This window comes from Pseudorca crassidens, chromosome 10 (genome assembly GCF_039906515.1).
Source record: "Pseudorca crassidens isolate mPseCra1 chromosome 10, mPseCra1.hap1, whole genome shotgun sequence".
Taxonomy (NCBI): domain Eukaryota; kingdom Metazoa; phylum Chordata; class Mammalia; order Artiodactyla; family Delphinidae; genus Pseudorca; species Pseudorca crassidens.
This window is the reverse complement of record NC_090305.1, coordinates 87,342,960-87,361,080: the sequence shown is the minus strand read 5'-3', so window position 1 is coordinate 87,361,080 and position 18,121 is coordinate 87,342,960. Positions and strand designations below refer to the sequence as shown.

Sequence of the window (18,121 nt, the reverse complement as noted above, 5' to 3'; positions counted from 1 at the left end):
AGCAGTGTTAGAATTATCTGGCAAAGATCTTAAACAATCATCATAAAAATGCTTCAATAAGCAATTATTAACACAGACGAAACAATTTTAAAAAGTAGAAAACTCTCAGCAAAGAAATAAAAGATACAGAGAAGGACCAAATGAAAAATTTTGAACTTGAGAAGTATAATAACTGAAATAAATAACTTAAAATTAAAGAACTCAGTGGATAGGCTCAACAGAAGAATGAAAGGAAAAGAGGAAAGAATTAGTGAACCTGAAGATAGAACAACAGAAGCTAACCAATCCGAAAATTGACTGGGGAAAAAAAAAGAACAGAGCCTAAAGGACCTGTGGGACTATAACAAAAGACCTAACATATTTGACATCAGAATCTCATAAGCATAAGAGAAAGAGAGTGGGGCTGAAGAGGTATTCAAAGAAATAATGAACCAAGTTCCCAATTTGGCAAAAGACATGAACCTTAAAGAAGCTTAGCTGGGGGACTTCTCTGGTGGTCCAGTGGTTACAACTCCACACTTCTACTGCAGGGGGCATGGGTTCGATCCCTGGTCAGGGAACTAAGGTCCCACATGCTGTGACCAAAAAATAAAAATTTGGGGAAAAAAAAAAAAAAACCTCTTTAAAAAAAAAGACGCTTAATAAAGGCCCAAAGGACAAACCCCCAAAAAGTACCCACCAAGGCATACCAGAGTCAAACTAAAAATGAAAAACAAAGAAAAGAATTGAAAGCAGCAAAAAGAAAACGATACCTTACCTATAGGAGAAAAACAGTTCAAATGTACAGTGGATTTATCACCAGAAACTAAGGCCAGAAAGATGTGGTACCACATTTTTAAGAACTGAAAGACGAGAACTGTTAACCGAGAATTGTATAAAAATATCCAGTGAAAATATCCTTAGGAATAAAGGGGAAACACAAAAGTTATATGCACCAAACAACAAGGCAAAAATTGATAAAACTGAAAGAAAAAATAGACATATCCAAAATTATAGTCTGAAATTACAACATCTCTCTTTCTCTCAACAATTGATAGAACAAGACAGAAAATCAGCAAGGATATAGGAGAAATCAACAACACCAACAATCAACAAGATCTAGTTCACATTTGTTGAACACTCAATCCACTAATATCAGAATACACTGTCTTTTCAAGAGCTTGTGAAATATGTACATTTACCAAAATAGGCCACATTCTTTCTCATGAAACAGATGTCAACAAATTTTTAAAAATTTAAACCATAGATAGCATGTTTTCTGACTAAAATGGAATCAAAACATATAGAAATAAATAATAGAAAGAGGAAAATCTGAAAACACTTGGAGAATAAAACCACACCCACATGACAAAATCCAACATCCATTCATGATAAAAACTCAGCAAAGTAGCAATGTAGGGGAACTTCCTCAGCTTGATAAAGCACATCTACAAATCAATGAAGGCTGTAACAAAACAAATGCATTACAAATGTACAAAACAACTCACTGAAGGGGTTAAGCAGAAGGTACTGATCTAGGTAACTTTAAGGGTTGAGCAGAATGTGCTGATCTAGGTAACTGTAACTGAGTGGATTCTTTAAGATGAAAGACAAGAGAAACTATAACTAAGCACTATAGTTTAGTTGATAAAGTTATTTCCTACAGGGGCACTGGTTAATAATTCTGATACCTTATAAATGTTTACTGGAATTCATAATAAAGTAAATGGATGACAAATGGTAGGAGTCAGGTTTCTTACTGTTTGAAGGGGATTTTAGAGATAAGGAAAGGGAGGAGGCTCTACTGACATATGTGGAAATGAATTAGAGGTGGGCACATTTCTATGAACCCATGTTTAGTCTAATATAGATACAAATAGTTACACATAAAAATATCATTAATATGAATTCATGTTTAGTCTAAACGGATACAGATAGGGAAAATTATCAGATGATACAATTTTTTAAATGGATAAAGGACATAAACAGAAATTACAGTGAAAAGGATGTACAAATGGAAAATAAGCACATGAAAGGATGTTTAATCTCATCTATTGGGAAAATGCAAAATAAAACCACAATGAGGTATAACTATATACCTATCAGACAGGTTACAATAAAAAATACTGACAACACCCAATGCTCGTGAAGATATAGAGAAACCGGGTCCCTCATACATTGTTAGTTGGAATGTAAACTGGTACAGCCACTCTGGAAAATGGTTTGGCAGCTTCCTAAGAAATGAAACATGTAATTACCATAAGACCCAGCAATTGTACTCCTGGGCATTTATTCCACAGAAATGAAATTTTATGTTCACACAAAAACAGCTTTTAGCAGCTTTATTTGTAACAGCCAAAAACTGGAAACAACTCAGATGTTCTTCAGCAGATGGATGGTGAAATATCCTGATACCCACATCCCAGGAAATACTACCCAGCAATAAAAAGGGACAAACGACTGACAAAGCAGCAACCTGGATGAATCGCCAGAGAATAAAGCTGAGTCCAAAAAGTCAACCTTAACAGGTTACATACTGTATGCTTTCATTTATATAACATTCTAGAAACGACAATGGTATAGAGAGCAAATAGATATCAGTGGATGCTAGCGTCATGATTGTTAGGGAGCATGGAATAAAGAATGAAGTGGGTATGGCAATAAAAGGGCAACATGAAGGAACTTTGTGTTGATGGAAACTTCCTGTATCTTAACTGTATCCATGTCATTGTCCTGGGCATAGTATCATATTATAGTGTGGTACTGTATTGTGTCATAGTTTTACAAGATGTTATCATAGGGGGATTTCTGGGTAAAGGTTCCATGGGTTCTCTCTTCATTATTTCTTACAGCTGCCTATGAATCTACAATTATCTCAAAATGAAAAGTTCAATTTAATACCAACCCCCCTGCAAATTACCAGAGAAATGAGCATAAAATTGGAAGGAAAACAAGTAGAAACAGCTACTGTGGAAAACACGGTAGGAGATTCAGAAAGAGAAAACAAACAAAACTAAGACAAAACGAAGCTTAGTTTAAAAAAAAAATAGCTATAGGATGTAGGGAAAGAAGATGAAACATCTTTCATCTTAGAGTATTATTAGAGTCCCACAAAGAAGATCAGAATAATGGGAAATTAAATGCAGCTGGCTTCTTCACGTTGGAACTTTTAACTTTCAACTTTCTGGTTGATACCAGAAGAGGGTCAAACAACATCTACAAAACACTCAAGGAAGTAAAGGGTGATGCAAAGATTTTATATCCCTCCAGGAATAAGGCTCTTAAAACACACATGTATACACACAGTTTTGACCATTGAAGAACTCAGAGATGATGTTTCCCATGAGCCTTTCTTGATGAAACTACCAGAGGACAAACTTCCTCTAACAAAGAGATAACTGAGGAACTATGGCAGAGACACTAGTGGGCACTGAATAGGTTTAACTGTAGAAATAAAACAGAAATGAACACAGGAATTAGTCATAAACATTGTATACTTTGCAATATAGGAATGATAGAAATGACAGGTATTAGGAAGGAAAGGGGGAGGAAGGATTGAGATAGCAATAGATAAGACCTCAAGAAAATGAAAAACATTTCTAAGTTTTTTAAAACCCAGAGCCAAACTAAAGAGAAAAAATGCTAGACATATATTTGCAGCTCATACTACATGAAATGGCCCAGGTAAAACAATAAGAAAATATTAAAATCTCAAAAACTATATGGAAATTAGGTTACAGGTAAATCCTCCCCTCTCTTTCACACACACACATACATATAATGCAATTAAAAAATACCAGCTTTTAAAAAACTGATAAATTACACATGCTAATGAGGGTCAGTGAAACGGACACTCTCAAACAATGCTAGTGGCATTGAAAGTGAAAATGACTCTTTGAAAAGCAATGTATCAAATATCAAAAAAACAACAACAACCTTGTACTAAGACCTTCAAATGTTTATACAAAAAAAATGTTCATACCCAGTAATTTCTTCTGGGTCTCTATAAAAAGATAATCCTGAGCTTAGAAAAGGGCATATAACAAGGCTGTAATTTATGGAAGAGTAAGTATGTCCCATTCCTTTTAATGAATTTTACATGCACTAAATATTTTAATCCTCATAGCTTTATAGTACTACAGTAGATACTAGAAAAAGATAGATAACAAGACAGAAATGCTTAAAAAATAACATTAAGAGACAAAACAGGAATTTATCAAACATATACAGATATATTCTATGATTGCTGCCACATGGAAACATTTAGCAAGGCCCATGTAGTACTAAAGCTCTGGAATATGTTTACCAAAAACTTTGCAGAGTTTTCTTTATAAAACTCAGTAATTTCTTTTAAAAGACAGCTAGAGAAATAAGTGGGAGGAGGGGAAGATTAAAAGAGAGGGAGAGAGAAAGAGATGCATGCAGCTTGACTAAACACTTGCAATTTGGAAAAACATATCTTACGGCCCTTACGGGTTTCTTTTAATTATTGTCCTAAAGCAGAGGTAGCAAACTGTCTTCAGTTTCACCATGTGGCCCACTAGGCAATTTTTATTGGCATTCTGCAATTAACATATGCTCTACTTTTCTCTCTTTCCTGCTCTGCTTTTCCTTTCAATTTATTATTCTTTCACTCCTCTTTTTTCTCCACTGTGGTCTACACTGTAGCCCATACATCTGATAGGCCACTTCATCAGAATTGCCTGGAGGGCAACTGACATCCACAGAGATACCTGGGCTCTACCCTAGGCCTATAGGTATCAATATCATTGGAGATGGTCCAGGAATCTGCATCTAACATGTTTCCTGTGGGATTACTGCTCACAGGACACTTTGAAAACCACTCTTGAATCGAACACATAACACTTGCTCCTTATGTAGGCTTTGGAAGGAAAGGATGAAGGACAGACAAACACAGATCTTTCCTGGGTCACCAAAACTCCACAGAACCGGGTAAACACACTGGGTTAGAGTCAGAGTTCTTTAGATACAAGTTATGAGCAATTAAAGCAATTTAGGAACTTAGGGAAATCACACACACACACACACACACACACACACATACACACACACACACACACACTTTTTTTTTTTTTTAACCAATTCAGGAAATTTCAAATAGCACCATGTAGGTGGTCTTTTCTTCCTGTCCCTTACTTCAACCAGACTAGCTGTCTGCCTTTATCTGTTTCACACTTAGTATTCCATGAAATTTTTCACTTAATAAAATGTTCTGCTTCTCAAGTAAAAGGTTTGAAAAATTATTGGTATGGTTCTACCAAAAACCTCTTAAACTGATTTGCCATATCCACAGTACACAGAAATATAAGGTCAAAGATAGACATGTCCAGGGCTTTAATAAAAGAAAGAAAAGTAAATCATCTGCTCCCTTCTAGTTTTCTGAAGTGTAAGATTGAACCCTGTTGAGAAATCCAAACATCATGGACTTTATTTCTCAGATCAATTAATTTCTTACGTTTGATCTTAGACTTGATCTGTTAGGTCAACTGATTTTTACCTCCTCTAATGATTGACACAAAAGAAAATCCAAAGGTCTACTCATCCTCCAAGAGTCAATTCAAATATTATATCCCCAAGTGAAGATTCTTTAACGTCTTCAGTCGTATTTAAAGAATCCTTCCCTTTTTGCTGCTGTACTTCACAGGCCTTTAACACAGAACTGGAAATGATGGTTTACCTATCTATATCCCCTTAGACAATGGCCAAGGTGTAAACATTCATCTCAGGAAATCCTGGCATAATAGATACATTAAGATGATTGCATGAATCTAATTACAGAGCAAAAGATTCAGTCCTCTCCTCTAGATAATTCTGTAGTACCTTCAGAACATATTAGGAAAGTGTTTCCCATTTAAAATGTGTCTTCTATCTTTGGATTTACTTTCTTGCTTTTTGATCTTCATTTGTGGTGAAAATGTTACAAGAATGATGTTGCCTGCTGCCGAGTTCAAGTTGAAAAAGGCATTATATTGAGGTGCAGTCTGAAACATGACAGCATATGTAAATGTGTTGGTGATGCTAAAAATACATGGATAAATGATGCATGACATCCACAGAGTATGCACAACTTTGTATTTATATAGTACCTACATGTAGACATTAGGATTCTATTTATGCGTTTGCCAAGAAAGGGAAAAGTGTCTACATATGTCTCGTAAATATGGATCCGGGCTCATGCCCAATGCAGATGCTGCAGAGAGACGGGAATGGGGAAAGGGGCGTGCTGCTCTGGGAGCAGCCTGTCTATCAGATCATTTCCCCAGAATAGGTTTCTGGAAACAGGAACAAAGATGATGGCCTGTAGACAATGGAAATTTATCCAAAGAGGATGAAAATTGTCTTCCACAGGGTTTCAGCATTGTGTATAATTTCTTAGAATTCTTTGAAAACTGGCAATCTAGAAATGTCATGTGCAGTTGCCTTTAGTTAAGAGAACCCAAGCATCCTCATTTCCCAAGTACGAAAACACGAGAGCTCTGCCTATTCCTTGTCTTATAACCAGGATAGTGACTTGTAAGGAGACAAAGGTTTTCAAAAAAAGAATGATATCGCTGATGCGTTATGTGTTTAAGGACTTTGCCCTTAGAGTCAGAAAAACCAGAATTAGACTCCCAGTTTTAGCACTAAGCGTCTCTGTGACCTTGGGCCTCCCAGCCTGACTCTTCTTATCTGTAATATGGACATGATTAAGTACCCACCTCAGAGTAAAAACTCAGAGCACAGTTTTTAAAATTTAAATGATATAATGGTGGTAAAATGATTAGCACAGTGACAGAACATTTTAAAATGCAAAACATTGTAGCTATTCATTACATTTATCTTTTACTAATCTTTTTCCTTTGCATACAATAGGGTTTACTTCTTCATTTAGAATGACATTAGACTAAATAATATTTTAATATTCTCACCCTGAAATGTGAATGTATAATTTCAACAAAGTTTAGAATGTACATGCTTTCCCCAAATCTGGATTTTTTTCCATTTATATTATTGTTTTATCACATCTTACTCTGAAAAGTCTTGGACTGTTTTAGTCAATTCAGAACATCCATGATTAAAGAGTTCATCTTATGACATTCAAAAAGTTAAATCAAATTCCAGGTCAACCATCTTCTTCTGCCTTCTGATATTCCTTTCAAATTAGTATGGGAAACGTGCTGGGTGTGCCACCGCTGACAGGAGTGGTGGAATAGAGTGCATTTAGTCTGGGGAAGTGAAGGAGTTTCTATAATCTCCTTCTTTCCCTCGGCAGCCTCAATGTAAAGTACATAACTGTCATTTTTACAATAGGAAAAATGACTGACTTGTACAGTATCAGCTTTTACTGCAAAAGAATTAACATCTATAACCACTTGATTAGCATTGTTACCAAAAAGGTCTTGTCCTTATTGTATACGTGAGTGATAATGCTCAATGATGCAGAATGCCCACCTTGAATTGGGAAACTTGGCTCTTTACAAGCATAACTTTACAGTCTAATCCACATGAGGGACAAGAAGGAAACAAAATAGTGTGGGGAGAGAAGGGATTTTTGCTCTTCTCCTTTCTATTAATTCTTTGACTTTTGGTCATCCTCTCCTCTGTCCCTTCCTCTCTAACCTCCTTGTTCATTTCTTAATGACATAAAAAGAATATGGGGCAGGAAATAAAGGCTCAGATACTGAACAGCAAATACACTGATAGAAGTCTGTTTCATTTACTAGCTCAAATTCCACAGATGAAGGATTTGATCTTTATAGTAAAAATATTCCAGAGTAATACCATTCAAGCGTGAGTCCCAAAGTGCCAATTCACCACCAACTCAACCTATTTGACAGTGGATTTCTACTCTTCTAACTCCGGAAAGCCTGACACATATAGAGATAAGTATATGCTAAACTAGTACATTATAAGGTCTGATATGCCACAGTCATTATTCTCTCTAAAAGAATTTTCTTTAAATATCACAAGAAATATACTCTTCTTAAGTACACACAAGCACTATCTTTGTACCATAATTAATAATAAATGAGGAACCTAAATATTTTAAACAAGTAAAGGAATATTCTTAAATGTGGTAGCTTAGCTTACAGAACACAGAAAAGGCTCACTATCGTTTTAAATAATAGCAATACAATTTTAATAAGGTTGCATTTTTTTTTATTAAGTACATTTAAACACTCCTTCTGATCTTTCATATTATACTCAGCAGTTAAGCAGATTTATTTGTGAAGCTTTTGTAACCACCTCATTTAACATTAGGTATATCTTTTAGTTTAATTAAAGCATTCCTCTCCCTCCGTAGTAGTCAATTGTTTTCAGTTCACCCATTATGTATAATTGTTTTCTTTGATCCATTCAAAACCTGGCTATTTTTCATGGCTAATTAAATCAACACTTGACCACTGCATTTAATGCTTAACTCAGTTTAATTTCTAATCTTGTGTACCTGGGCTCCTGCACCTAACATGCCTTGAAAACACTGCACATATTATGTTAAAGTTGCATACCGCCTGCAACTAGTCCCTGGAAGTAGAGGCAAAGTGTATATTTCAGGATTTCCAGCAGAGGGCAGTCAAGCAAGAATAATCACTTTCGCAAGAGGAGAAATTGATGATGATGTTTCCTGATATTTTTTCAAATCAAATTAACATCAGAGTATGAGTGTATATGTGTGTTCGGGTTGGGAGTGGGTGGAAAAAATGTATCCTTTGCGAGCCAACTCATTTCTCACTTAACCTCTTTCTCAGCTGAATAAGAGCCACTATGTGCACAAGATAAGAGACAAGATATTTTCAAAACACTCTTAGTATTAAAACCAAAGCCATAAATTCTGTTACGACAACTGACATTTTCATCACTCTACTTTGGCGTATTTTACATTTTAAGGATTTTAAGAATAAGTTCGCATCACTGAAGAAAGTAATCAAACTTTTGAAGCATATGATTCCTTGCCAAGATATGACTGAAATAAATACATTTCAATTAAAAACTAATAATCGAAACAAAAGGAAGCTGGATTCAGTTTCACAAGAAAAACAAATTAGAAGATATATTCTCTAGCAGGAGGTGGGATTTCTCACCCACAAAATGCTCAGTTATAGTATGATTAACAACTCTTACCTGCCATCCCTTGTAGCTGTGTTCTCAATTCCTTACCATCTATTCCTTTTCAAGGAGGTCTTCACTACCAATTAGAAACATTGCACCAGGAGTCACTTGGCTAGGGATATGGAAGTTCAGTTCCTTTTACTCTTATACCCAGTGGTGTGCTGGTAATTGTTTAATAACCACCTCTAGAGAAGGAAAAGGCCCCAACTTGTTGATTTTGCCCATTTCCACAGTGTAAATATTCCCACCTGGTTAACTGTGAATTGCCAACATGGAGTTACTGAACACAGAACTGGGAAGAGATGTAGGGTAGCACACCATGAGATCGTATTTCCAACCTAGAGATACAGTAGATGTAAAAAAAACTCAACAGCAAAGAAAGTAGTGAAATAATTAGGAAGTGATGACTTTTGCGTATTTATTACCTTTGTTTATAATTTATTTAATGTTAAGTTGGTATAATTTAATTTTTAATAATGGCTATGTTTAACAATGGCTCACAAAATCATTGAAAATTTAACAGTCAGCTCTCGGGAGCTGGTAGGAACTAACTCTAGAACACCATGAATGTGCCAGACCTTCCAGTTCTTAGACCTAAGAGAAGCAAGGCAAGGAAACAGAAGGCAGTCAAGAAGGAGAATCAGTGTCCTTTTCATTAGGGCGTTTCATCGTCTCTTACAACCAAGTTCTCCAGGCATGTAAAACCCTATCCCCTTCATGGATTATACTCCAATTTTTGTTTGTTTGTTTGTTTTGTTTTCTTCCAATTTTTAAAATTAATTTTTCTCCTAGAGACATATTTTCGTATTTAATAATTTATACGCCACCTTCATAGTTTTTTCTGCCATATCTGTAAACATCTTTTGTTACTTGACTCAAAAAAAACACAAAAACCCTCAACTTCTGAGAAAAACATCACATCCATAAAGGGAAAATCATTATCATTTTTTATAAATAGGCATAAACCTAACAAATAAATAATGAAAGCAAATTGTCAGTAAATTCTAGCTAGATACTACTACTGACTGAAAGCTTTATATCTGAGGCTTGCTCTCTTTTTGTCAAAAATATATCACAGCAAGTTTTAAAGAGGAGTTAAAAACATATTACCACTGATCGAGACTTTCTCCTTGACAGAATCAGAAAAACTGAAGCTGATTTAGGCTCACTATGTAATTCAACATTGCTTATTTTTACGTCCATATCCTTGTACATAAAATGCCTTAGTGCACACTCTAAAATCACCTTGCCTTCCACTAGAGGTGCATACTCCTAGTTCTTTATAGCACAAACATCCTACCAATCATGTAGGCTTAAAATCCCCAGAATAAAAATTTCCTTTTCCAGATTTCAGGCGCTATTAATCCTGCTTCAACAGCCACTGTCTTGGGCTTCCCTGGTGGCGCAGTGGTTAAGAATCCACCTGCCAATGTAGGGGACACGGGTTCGAGCCCTGGTCCGGGAAGATCCCACAAGCCGTGAAGCAACTAAGCCCATGAGCCACAACTACTGAGCCTGCGTGCCACAACTGCTGAAGCCCACGCACCTGGAGCCCGTGCTTCGCAACAAGAGAAGCCACTGCAATGAGAAGCCTGCACACCGCAACAAAGAGTAGCTCCCGCTCACCGCAACTAGAGAAAGCCCGCATGCAGCAACGAAGACCCAAAATAAAAAAAAAAATTTAATTAAAAAAAACTTTAAAAGCCACTGTCTTTGCATAAATGAACTTATCTACGAAACAAAAACAGACTCACAGGTATAGAAAACAGACTAGTGGTTGACAAGGGTGGGGGGAGAATGGATTGGGAGTTTCAGATTAGCAGATGCAAACTATTATATATACAATGGATGAAGAACAAAGTCCTACTGTATAGCACAGGGAACTATATTCAATATCCTGTGATAAACCACAATGGAACAGAATATGAAAAAGAATATATATATGTATGTATAACTGAATCACTTCATCGTACAATAGAAATTAACACAACATTGTAAATCAACTATACTTCAATAAAGTTTTTAAAAAAGCCAATGTCTTTGTATAAATTTGTACAACTGAATTAATCTCTGCTAATCCTGAGTTTCCCAGTCATTTTGAAGATTAAAAGCATTTATCACAGAAATTTCCTGGAATGAACTAAGTGCTCAAAAAAATGCTAGCTATGAGTATAAATTTAAGCACAGGCAAATTTTATGCCTGACTGTGTATTACCTTCAACAAACCAAAATGTACTTCGTAAAAAAAAATAAAAACAAAAACACTAGCTATACTTACTGCTCTGGGTGGAGTCAGGATTATTAATAAACTTAGCTATTTGGTTTCTCACTCCACAGCAAATTAGACACATTAAATTAGAAACAAACACACACTACCCAGGATTACTATTCTTAAAGCAGAAAGAAATATCAGTTAATTCCTGACCCATCAAAACAACCCATCAAAACCAGAATTATGGACAGGTTTTTTAAAAGTAAGAGTAGTGAGGGACTGTGGAGCACCAGAGCCAGGGGCTGACACCTCCCAATAGATCTGGAGAGTGTCATTAAAGAACAATTGGGACGAGGACTCAGCGTTATCAAGGAAAGTTTAAAATATGTTCGATTATCTGTTTATTTAATGGGTAAGTGTATAGCGTATTTCAGAATTCTTATCAACCTGTTTAAATTTATTAAAGTTGGTTAATGTATACACAATTTGATGATTTTGTTTTCTAGGCATAGAAAAAGATTGGGAAAATATATGCTAAAATCTTAATATTTGTTATTTCTGAATTTAGGATTATGGGTGGTTTTAATGTCCTTTTGTGTGATAATTTCCAAGTTTCCAAAAAGAACATGTGCTACTTTTTAATCCATAAAAAAACAATGTGTATTACAAAAAAGAAAAATTAAGGGAACAATCTCACTTCTTGAGAAACTGGTTAAAATTAAATCTGCTTCTATCAATGTTGTTGACTGAATCATTACTGTTAGATCTTCAATCAAGTGTTAGTAATTCAGATTCACATAAACATAAAGAACACATCATTTCAGGTCTATTCCCATTGATTAACGCTGACTTAGACTTCTTTGTAATGAGTATGACAAATTTATATCTTTTTTTGTCATTGTTTGCTGAGTACTTTTCTGTTGAGTTTTTCTTAGAACATGTGAAGAATTGTAAATCAAATGTAATAAGAAAACATGGATTCCAGAACTCAAAAGACTGTTGAAGGAACAAATGAAATTGTGGTTGTGAACGTGATTCAAAAACACTATCATAAAAACAATGCCAGTTTATATTAGTATTATCATATATTTCATTCAGCTCTAAAACTCTCCAATTTTAGCTTTAGAATTCGTGAATGTGTTCTGAATAGAAGATGTTGTCAGATAAGGCTCTTTAGATAATTGAGGTCTTAAAAGTATTTTTTCTCACTTTAGTAATGTCCAGGAAAGCCCAAATCATATAATTGAGTTAAAAAGTAAAAAGCAAATAATGCAAGTCTTAGATAGACATGATGTGAGGAATACTCAAGTCTCCTCTCTAACTGTGGTTTCTTCACTCTATCTGCCTGCCTATCTATCTATCCATCGGTCCAGCCATCCAGCCATCCAGCCATCCATCCACCCATCCATGTCTATTTGCTTATCTATCATCTATCCATTCATGCATCTCTTCCTTTATATCATGAACTTACCAGGGAAATTTCGGAAAGCTCTGCCTCTCACCAAAACAATGCACATTTATACAAAACTGTATGAAACAAGGCAAATGATTCACAAACCATCCATGCATCTGAAGAATCTCTGCTCTGTTTTCATGCACTTTTCCATTTTTTATACATAATCTCCTGTTTGGATATTTTAAGCATTAATAAATTGATACTGATTCTACTGTTTCATAGGAAAGATTTAAAGATATTCTAATACTTGTTTGCTGGAATTTCACAACATGTGCGGTGTTTACCACTCCCCTCCCCGCAGCGCACCACCATTCCATACACTGAGCGCTCAGTGGGCACTTTTTTTTTTTTTTGGCGGTACGCGGGCCTCTCACTGTTGTGGCCTCTCCCGTTGCGGAGCACGGGCTCCGGACGCGCAGGCTCAGCGGCCATGGCTCACGGGCCCAGCCGCTCCGCGGCATGTGGGATCTTCCCAGACCGGGGCACGAACCCGTGTCCCCTGCATCGGCAGGCGGACTCTCAACCACTGCGCCACCAGGGAAGCCCTCAGTGGGCACTTTTAATTTGTCAGTTCTGGAAAATTATTTTGTATTATTTATTTAATCACTTCTTGCCCTCTATTTCTCTCTCTCCTCTCTTTTAAAGATACGTTTAGGGACTTCCCTGGTGGCTCAGTAGATCCCGAAAAGAACCAAAGGTCTCCTGCTTGAGGGACTGATAGCTGGTTGCTGGTATTCTTTGCATTAGCCAGGGATGGATGATTTATTTCCAATTATAAATTTTCAATTCATCTCTTGTGTTTAGTCTCTGTCTTTACTGAGCCCTTTATTGTACCTCAGCCCTATACTGAATCTAAGGCCTCAAATTCTTGGTAGAGTTTTGTGTTAGTTCAGGTCCTCCAAAAAGCAGAAGCCAAGATTGGTTACAAATCCAAGGATTGTATGAAGGAAAACACCTGTGTTAAAAGAAAATGGAGAGGGAGCTAGGTAAGACTGGGAAGGCAGTCAGACCACAAAGCAAGGTTGACCCCTCAATAAGAAGGAAAGAAGGCTGGAGGCCCACCCAGCTGCTGGGGCTCTTCGTCAGTTATGCTCCCCGCTGTAGTTGGATATCCAAAAGGCACATTCTCATGGCCACCACCATTTTCTTTTTTTTTGAAGAATTTTTATTTTTTATTTTATTTTATTTTTATTTTTTTGCTGTGTTGTGTCTTCGTTGCTGCACGCAGGCTTTCTCTAGTTGTGGCGAGCGGGAGCTAATCTTCGTTATGGTGTGCGGGCTTCTCATTGCGGTGGCTTCTCTTGTTGTGGAGCACGGGCTCTAGGTGCATGGGCTTCGGTAGTTGTGGCACACGGGCTCAGTAGTTGTGGCTCTCGGGCTCTAGAGGGCAGGCTCAATAGTTGTGGCGCACAGGCTTAGCTGCTCCGTGGCATATGGGATCTTCCCGGACCAGGGATCAAACCCGTTTCCCCTCATTGGCAGGTGGATTCTTAACCACTGAGCCATCAGGGAAGTCCCACAATTTTCATCATGATTCTCCACATTCCTGGTTTTACTTAATGAAGTGTTGATTCTGCTACTTACTGCTTCTGTTGATGATTTTAATTCTATGGCTACATTTTCTAGTCTTTATGCTATTTCTTATCTTTCTGACATTCTTCATACGGTTTCCAATTTTATCTTCATTTGAGCTCATCTTTAACCTTTTTTTTTAAATACGTCTTTTTTCGCCCCTGAATTTTTAGTATAAAGCCAATACTCCATAAATTTTTCTTCTGCTAATTTTTTAATCAAACTTTTTATTTTGAGACAATTGTAGATTCACCTGCAATTATCAGATGTAATACAGAGAGGTATACCTTTAACTTGGGTTCCTCTACTGTTAGAATCTTGCAAAACTGTAGTCACAATCAGCATATGTATATTGATATAGTCAAGACACAGAACACTTCCATCATCAAAAGGATCCTTCATTTTGCCCTTCTGCAGCCACACGTACCTCCTACTCCCACTCTCTCACCCTAACCACTGGCAACCACTAGTCTGTTCCCCATTTCTATAATTTTTCCGTAACCTTTTTCTATTGGCTTTTACCACTTAACATAATCCCTGGAGATTCACTCAGGTTGGTCTTTTTTATTGCTGAGTTGTATTCCATGGTATAAATGTACCATGGTTTCTTTAACCACTCACCCACTGAAGACGTCTGGCTTGTATTCAGTTTTTCGTTATAATGAATAAAGCTGCTATAAATATTGACGTATATGTATTTGGGTGAACATAAGTCTTCACTTCTCTGTGATAAATGCCCAAGAATGTGACTGCTGAGTAATACTGTAGTTGTATGCTTAGTTAAGAAAGTTCCGAACTGTCTTTCAGAGTTAGCTGCAAGTGGCTGTACAATTTTACATCCCCTCAGCAATGTGAGACTGACCTGACTTCCCAGGTCAGCCACAACATTTAGTGCTGTCACTGTGTTTTATTTTAGTCCTTCTGACAGGTCTATAGTATAGTGATATCTCATTGTGGACTAGTATTTCTCAAGTGACTAATGAACACCTTTACATGTGATGACTTGCCATCTTTACATCCTCTTCATTGAAATGTCTGTTCATGTCTTTTGCACATTTTTGAGTGGACTATTTATTTAGTGCTGAGTTTTGTGAGATCTTTATACAGTTTAGAAACCAGTGCTTTGTCAGATATGTTCTCTCAGCAGGTAGCTTAATATTTATTTTTTAACAGGGCCTTTAAAGAGAAAAGTTTTTGTTTTGATGAAGTCCAATTTATCAATTTACGGATCGTATTTTTGGTGTTAAATCTAAGAACTCTTTGTCTAACTTTAAATGTATGTTTACATTTAAGTTCATGATCCATTTTTAGATAATTTTAGTATAATGTGTGAAACTCAAGTAGTAGGTTTTTTTTAACCTATGGATATCCAGTGGTTCTAGTACCATTTGTTGAAAAGACTGTCTTCCATTGAATTGCTTTTGCCTCTTTGTCAAAAAGCAATTGAGTATCTTTGTGTGGGTTTATTTCTGTGTTATCTATTCTGTTCCATTGATTTGTGTATCTGTTCTTCCACCAATACCACACAGTTTTGATTTCTACGCTTATATAATAGGTCTTTAAATGGGGTAGGCTCATTCTTCTTCAAAATTTTTGTAGCTATTCTCCTTTCTTTCAATTTTGAAAAAAATTTTAAAATACTCTTATCTATATCTAAAAAATGGTTAGTAACATAATTTTTGTAAATATTTCCTTTATGTACATTTATAATCACATCAGATAGTGTTAATAGTTTTGCTCAACTGTCAAGCACAATTTTAAAAACTCAAAAGGAGGTGGAAAATCTATTCTGTTTATCCATAATTTTGTTTACCTTGTTTTCTGTCCCTCTCAATACTCCAAGGTTGCTTTGTCTATTGTTTTATTTCTTTTTAAAGACCCTTTTCCTTGGGACTTCCCTGGTGGTCAAGTGGTAAAGAATCTGCCTTCTTTCAGGGGACATGGGTTCAATCCCTGGTCGGGGAACTAAGAACCCACATGCCATGGGGCAACTATGCTCTCATGCCTCAACTAGAGAGACTGCATGCCGCAAACTACAGAGCCTGAGTGCTGTGGAGCCCTCACGCCACAACTAGAGAGAAGCCCATGTGCCACAATGAAAGATCCCACGTGCCATGACTAAAACCCAAAGCAGCCAAAAATAAAATAAAATAAATAAATAAAACAAAATAAATAAATACTTAAAAAATACATAAAGACAATTTTCCTTTATCTGAGGATGTTTTGACTTCTTCATTCCTATAGAATACTTTTACTGTATTTAGGATTGTAGGTTTACAGTTCTTTCCTTTCAGCACTTGAAAAATGTTGTGCTGCTCCCTTTTGGCCTCTATGGTTTCTCCAGAGAAATCTGCTTACATTTGAATTATGTCATTTCTCTCATTGTTTTCAGATGTTTTTTCCTTTAGTTTTTAGAAGTTTGGCTATGATATTTCTTTGTCTGCATTTATTATTAGGGTTTCTTTTCTGAGGTTTTCTCAGCTTCCTGAATCTGTAGATTCATATCTTTGAAATTGGCGTCACTATTTCTTTGACTACTTTTTCATTCCTGCCATCTTTCAACTCTCCTTCCAGGACTCCAAAGACATGAATACTAGATCTTTCGTCATAGCCTCAAGGGTCCTTGAGGTTCTGTTCTTTTCTTTTTTTTTTTTGTCTATTTCCTGTCTGTTGTTCAGATGAAATAATTTCTAATCTATAATGCAGTTTGGGAGCCTTATCACAGCCTGGTGAGTGAGAAAGTCTAGATTTCCTACTGATCCTTTGCTGGCATGGCAGGGAGATGGACCCACAGATTTTCTATGGTCACCTACAGTACAGTGGTTATTGTCTAACAGTTTTTGTCTTCCTGTGTTTCCCCTTCCCTGGTCATTTGGCTAGAGAGAGCAGGCTTTTGTTGGGATGTGTGTATCTGTGCCTATGAAGCATTGCCAGGGGCCAGGTCCTCAGTTCCAAGTGTAGGATATATGAGGGAAAAACAAAACCTGGAAACTCACAACCATGCTGTTCCACAACCCCCCTATCTCTAGCCAGTCTTTCCTCTTTTTCCCACCTTTCTTCTTAGGGTTTTAAAAATGTATAATGTCCAGGGGTGTTCGCTGAACTTAGCAGAAGGAATAGAGAAAGTATACCTACTCTATTTCCCTGGAAATGGAAGAAATATTTCTTTCACTTTTAAAACATTTTTGAAGTATATTTCCATTCCCTGCCTCAAATACCACAGTCTCCATCTTTTCTACTATAGAACCTTGTAACAAGGCTATACTTTTTTCCCCCTGATTACTTACCATTTAAGAAGACAAGCTCTGGGCTTCCCTGGTGGTGCCGTGGTTGAGAGTCTGCCTGCCGATGCAGGGGACGCAGGTTCGTGCCCCGGTCCGGGAAGATCCCACGTGCCGCAGAGCGGCTGGGCCCGTGAGCCATGGCCGCTGGGCCTGCGCGTCCGGAGCCTGTGCTCCGCAACGGGAGAGGCCACAACAGTGAGAGGCCTGCGTACTGCAAAAAAAAAAAATAATAATAAGAAGACATGCTCTATCCAGGTTCAGAAATTTTTTATGTTCTCTTTTATCCCCCGAGTGTCAACTTACTTATTCTTAGAATCCTTCTCTTTGTTTTTGTGTTAGGGGAACAGATAATATGAACTACACCTGGCCAATCTCCCCATATTTTCCCCTTTTATATAGGTAATATTTTTTTTAGCCATGAAATTCAAATCTGCCCTCAGGGTATGATTTTACACTCACAAAGTAATCACAATACCTGAAGTAGGATATATTTTAGATGTACACTAT

At 36.7% G+C, this 18,121-nt stretch overlaps 1 long non-coding RNA gene across 1 annotated transcript in view; it reads right to left on the bottom strand.

Moving 5' to 3' along the window:
• The window catches only part of LOC137233134 (uncharacterized), a 515,352-nt gene extending 497,586 nt beyond the window's left edge, over positions 1 to 17,766 (bottom strand). The window contains exon 1 of the long non-coding RNA XR_010947312.1: positions 17,618 to 17,766. This is a non-coding gene — a long non-coding RNA (uncharacterized lncRNA). The remainder of the gene's footprint in view (positions 1 to 17,617) is intronic.
• Between the last annotated feature and the right edge of the window lie 355 nt (positions 17,767 to 18,121).